The sequence below is a fragment of the Phalaenopsis equestris genome, unplaced genomic scaffold (genome assembly GCF_001263595.1).
Source record: "Phalaenopsis equestris unplaced genomic scaffold, ASM126359v1 Scaffold000515, whole genome shotgun sequence".
NCBI lineage: Eukaryota > Viridiplantae > Streptophyta > Magnoliopsida > Asparagales > Orchidaceae > Phalaenopsis > Phalaenopsis equestris.
Window position 1 is genome coordinate 916,337 of NW_018164955.1, and position 6,266 is coordinate 922,602.

The following is a 6,266-nucleotide window of genomic DNA, read 5'->3' on the forward strand; positions in this document are numbered from 1 at the left end:
TATTTTATATTTAGATCGAAATCATTAGATTTTTCAATTCTATTTAAATAACTACTACTAGTTTTGGTACTAGAATTTCCACTTTCAATATTACTTCAGATTTCTTTATTGAGGAGGTTTAGACAATCGAAGGTTGGAATCCATCTCCAGAATGGTTCATTTTGTTTGCAAGCGCAAGCATTTTGGATATGAACTTGTACAGGCATGTAAGTAAAGATATAGGCCGGTAGTCAGTGAAAACTAGAGGAAAGCTTTTCAATGAAATTATGATAATAAGTGTGTTGTTTGCTGCCCTATACATTTGAACGAGAGATTCATCCATGCTAATATTTGGAACTTCATGCATGGAAATTGTAATTTATCATGGAAAGAGGTGACCATGCCATGATATGATTAGACCACTACTATTCATATTTTCCCAATGTGAGTAGAGTAGGATATAAAATAAGTTTGGGGGAGGAAATTTTACATATGTGGTAGAATGAAAATAATTTTATTATTATGCTCAGATTTAGTTAAACCTTATAAGAATATTTTCTAATTGATAGTATAAGGAAAGAAGTTATTAACTCAATGTGAAGTCAAGATACAGTTTGAGTTGAAGTGTTTGATAATGAGTTAATATTAGATGTTAATCTTTTTTTTCTAGCATAAATTTCTCAAAATAATTGAAAAAGTGTCTATAAAACTAATTAATTAATCCATGGTGTTTTAAGTCAAAAATTTTATTCAAGCAATATAATTAACCTAATTTCTATTTGACTTATAGAATCACCAAGACTCACATAATGGGAGAATATAAATTTTTAACTTATGGAGTAATACAAAATCAGAATTCTTAAAAGAATCATGCTTAATATGATATAGTAATTCTCATAGAAAAGTGAAAAGCAAAGGAAAGGCAAAAGAAAAGAAGAAGTGAGTAGAAAATCATTCCAAATTAAAATTTGAAAGGAGAATGTGCTTAATGAAAAATCCAGGGGAGAAAAGCTTGAGTTTAAATATAAGAATAATCCCACTTCTATTTTCTAGCTACATCCTAAAATTAAAAGATTTAATTTCTTCCCTAATGAAATTTGGGTATCCTATAAATATAGGCAGAGTAAGGGTATAGTCTATTGCTTGAACAAGATTTGAGTTCTAAAGAACACTTGGCATAATGAAAAGGATTATGGTCACACTAGATCAAGTGGATTGAGAATATTTTTTTGTAGAGGGAAAAGATTAGAGAAAGGTATAAGATATTATCAATTTGCAAAAATTTCCACTAAATATGGAGTTCACAAGACTTTAACAACTTCTTACCACATGTAGCAAAAGACAAGGATACCCCTAAGAGAAGGTGAACTATTAATTTTACAAATTCTAAGCTTAGTGGTAGGATTATTTGAGTGCAAAAAATAGTTTTGTTTGGCAAATTTGATGTGAATGAAATCAATGATGAGATTCTTGCATGATTATTCTTGTTTTTGCATATTTATATTGATATTATGCATGATGAAGGTATTTATGTCTAATTTGTGCAGGTTAAATGTTGGATGCTTTTTGGAAATGAAAAAGGATAAATTAAAGAAAAAAAACAAATTTTGATTTAAGCATGCTTGGACTGGGCCAACACACCTGCGCCCAAAAGCTGATGCATATGATTTATTGACAATTGGGGATAAAGCACCCATGCTTTGTCATACACTTACGGTGCACCTGCACTAGAATTGCGGTGTGCCCATTTGCTGATTCAATTTTAGAAGGTAAATTTTTGCCATTATTATATGTATGCTCCTTGGGATGATTCTAGGGCATCTTGGGTGGCTTGAGGCTGCAAGTGGCGAGAGTTTTGGCGAGAGAGAATTCTTCCTTAGGGTAAGGACTATTTTTCCTTCTCTTTTCCTTTTTGTTTCTTATTTTTTCTGAGAGAATCTTGTATGAGAGAGATCTCTACTCCTATGGAGAACACAAGTCTTTCTTATAAGTTTTGCATTATTTTGCTTCTTGCAATAATGTTCTACATGGATTTCTTTTATGTGATTCTCCTCATTAAGTGTGGCTAAACCTCTTTTATATCTCCTTGAAGTAGGATTAGTAACTGTTTCATGATTTTTTGAGATGTTTTCCAGGTAGCATTTTAGGAGCTTTCACGTCTTTATGTTGTTGGTTAACCTTATAGATTTCAGTTACTTTTAGAGTAGCCAATTAGAATGTTAAAATGTCATAATTTATGACTTATGCCCGCCACAAAGTGGAATGATAGGTTAACCATAGAATCCCGGTAAAATAGGCATATTCTACTTAGAATTTTGTAACCTAGATAAGGCTCAAAAGATTCTTGGAAAATACCATGGGGTTAAGAGAAACTTAATTCATGGATTTCTGATTCTTCTTATGACCTTGGCAAAGATAGGCTTAAGAAGAAAACATATTTCTAGTTGAAAACTATCATATACAAAAATATTTAGGAAAACCATGACCTCTCATGATACCAGAGTCATAGAGGTACGAACCTCTTCTCTTTTCAGAAACAACCTACTTTCCTTTTTTGCTTTCTATGTTCATGATTTTTCTTTTTGTTTGTTATAAAAATTTTAAGAATTCAACCTTTTGTTTTGTTCATGCAAAGCAAGGCTTACTAATTTAGTAAACTAGAGTTTTTTCTATCAGAATATTTGTTAGTCTTTCTTCTTGAAATCGATGCTCAAACTCTAATACTGCATATTAATTGTCATGTATATTTGTGTAATTGACCTACTTGTCTTGCAGTATATATATGCATGTATGTATGTATGTATGTATGTATTTGCATGTAAATTTAGATGTGTATATGTGTACAAGTCCTATAGAATTAGCTTACATACATATATACAATGGAACATATTGATTGTATATATGTATGTAAAATGAATATGTAAAATGGAACATATTCATTATGTTCATGTTCATGTAGATTGATCATTGTTTAGTTTTAATTTGATATGATGTAAGATGTTGTATATGTATATGTAAAAAAAAACAATAAAAATGTATGATGCGTGTTATTGCATGTGTGTGTACTTTGCATATATGGCCATGTGGATGTGTGAGTATATGTTTGCATGATTTGATGATGCTTTTACTTCTCAGCATATTGGATGAATTCACTTATTTGTGAGTTAGGATGCATGGTTAGGAAGCTCCACTAGCTATGAATCTAGGTTAATCCCTTGTATTTGTGGTTAATGAATGTAAACTTTCTATGCTAAGAAAGAGAGAGAATTTGGTGATCTTAAAAGATTAAAGAGAATATTTTTGTATTTATAATTAAATTAAATTTTCCCTAAGATTACATATTATTTAAATATGAAATCACTTAACTAAATGTGCTATAAAAGATATACTTTTCAGTATATAAAACTCATATATATACTTTTCTACTTTAAATGAGTTTTAAAATTCTTAATTTTAATATTTAAAAAAATTTAAAGGATGTCTCTCATAACAATATCTTTCATGATTTTTAAAAATTAAAATCTAATAAATATCTTTTAAAAGTCTAAAGCTCCTTTCAAAAGTCCAAAATTCAAAACTTTTTAAAAAAAGAAAATTATTTCAAGCTCTTTTTAAAATTAAAGTTATTTTCAAAATTTAAAACCCTTTTCAACAGTAATATTAAAGTTCTTTTCAAAAGTTTGAAATCTATTCAAAAGTTAATTTTGTTTTTTAAATTAAAGATAAAAAATTTTCTCAAAATTCAGAAAACCTTTTCTCAAAATACAAAAAAAATTAAAATACCTTTCTTAAAAGGAACTTTTTGAAGATTTAAAAGCTTTTAAGAGACTTTTGAAAAATTCTAAGAAGAACTAAATAAGAATGATCTTTTTCAAAGAAACTTTCTCAATTCATTCTAAGCATAAGATAAAAGAATCTACAAGTTTTGTCAAGCTCTCTCAATTGCTTAGTCCAAGCAAAACTTATATTTTCCTTAGCACGAGTGTCCACCCAAATAATATGTTTCTCCCTTGTTGTCTTGGCTTATGAGTATGTAAGACATGGACCATTCAAAATCTAGATAATTCATATATAAGTAAACTAATATCACTCACATTTTTTGCATGAAAAAAAAAATACTTTTTCAAGAAATACCTTTTTGCATGAAAACTAAAATTTTTTTAGTGAGAAATATGAATGATTCTTAAGTACGAAGTTTTTGAAATTAAATGGTTTATGTTACATTGTTTTGAATATAAATTCTTAGACTACACATACTAAAAACCCTAGGAATGAGGAATAAAAACACTTATGATAGAAAACTGAATTTTTCCTCCTAGAAGATTTGTGATTTTTGGACACCAACCGAGACCCTAGGAAAATTGAAACTAAAAACTTTATAAGATTTTTGATTTTTCACCATAACTGAAAAACTTAAGAATAAAATAAATCTATATTTAAATAGTGAAACCTTGAAAATAATTAAATTTGAATAACTTTAAAATTTTATAACTACACCCAAGGATAAATTTCAACATAGATGAAAGTTCAAGTCCATACACACCCTAGAATAGTTTAGTCGAGAAGCCTAAGTTACTTTTATAAGTATCCAAAAGATAGAATTAAGGACTATGACATACAAAAAAAAATGACCTACCGTGTTGGACTATAAGGGCATCCTTGTTGACGTCACTTTTTGTTGAGGTATACTCTTTCTACGTTAGAAGCCTAGGATCTAGCCATAGGACTTTCCTGTTGACTTTTCCTAGAGAAATAGTAAGGGAACACTCACCATTAGAAATTATATATGCCTCATTGTTCTCTTGAAGTTCTACATGTTGGTTATAACCTCTAGCACTTAGTAGGTGGAGCCAACATGGGGGAGCGTAAGAAAAGTCCCCATGGAACTGTTTGGCCTTAAGGTTAGCCTTAGGTGACATGGTCTTGGTTAGTCCTGCACACACACACTTGAACCCCTCACCTTCAATCACCATCTTAAACCCTTAACCAAACATGCTAAGCCGACTTCCCCGCCCTTTTGGAAACTCATGTGGATGGTCTTTCAAACCCTTAACCCTAGGCTAGGGTTTGGCTAAGACCAACACATGGGGGATCCAAAATGAAAATTCCCTTGGTCTCATGACACCATACATGTAATTTTATGATTAACATCTTCATTTGATCCCATTCTACCCAAATTCCCAACTTTGGCCTTTTGTCTCCAAACTTTCCCAAAATTAACAAATTGGCCCTGAAACCCCAAATTTTCAAAAATTACCCAAATTACTCAATTTTGTCCAAAAAATATCCCAAACCTTTTCCAATCACCAAAATTGACCAAAACATCTCAAAATTCTCAAAACTACCAAAATGCCTTTAACTTCACCAAAATTATTGGAACGCCCCTCATGGTCCAAAAATTCCCAAAACCTCCAAAATCATTCCAAACATCCCCAAAACTAATCATAGCCACCCAATGAACCTAATTTGACCAAATTGACCAATTTTGACTAAAATCCTACTTTTGCCCCTAAAAGCCCAATTTCCACCAAATTCACTTCAATCTTACCCAATTTCAAATCTAAATCAATTGATTCCAAACTTCCCCAATTTCAAATATGTTGACCTCACTTTTTGTTGGGGTTTAGTTTTCCTTCTTTAGTAGCCTAAGTTCTAGCTATAGAATTTTCTTGTTGACTATTCCTAGAAAACTAGAAAAGGAACCCTCATCTTTAGAAATTTTGAATTCTTCTGTGCTCAAATTGAAGTTCCATATACTGGTCCAAACCTCTAGCACTTAGTAGGTGGGGCCACTATCGAGGAAGCTCAAGGGGAGTCCCCAAGGGGAGTCCCCATAGGACTTAGGACTGCTTGGCCTTAAGGTTTATGTTGGGTGCTAGTCTGGAGCTAGTTCACTCTCTTGCACTCACTTGCACCCACTTTCACTCACAACCCTAAAACCCAGATTTATTGACTTTGATCCCTTGATCTTTTGGGAAAATCATGTAGATGGTCCCCTAGACCCAGTGACCCTAGGCTAGAGTTTAGCTAAGACCAGTACATAGAAGTTCCAAATGAGAATTTCACTGGTCCATAACTCATATAAGGTGGTTGGAACCCTAATTCTACCAAAATATCCAACTTGACTTTTTGCCCCAAATCCAACCAAATACCTAAATGCCCTTGAAAACCTAAATTTGACCAAAATTCTCAAATTCATCCAAAATACCCAAACTTATTCAAAAATCATTTCAAACCATTTGAAACTACCCAAATTTCCTAAAACATCCAAAAATAAAACATCCCAA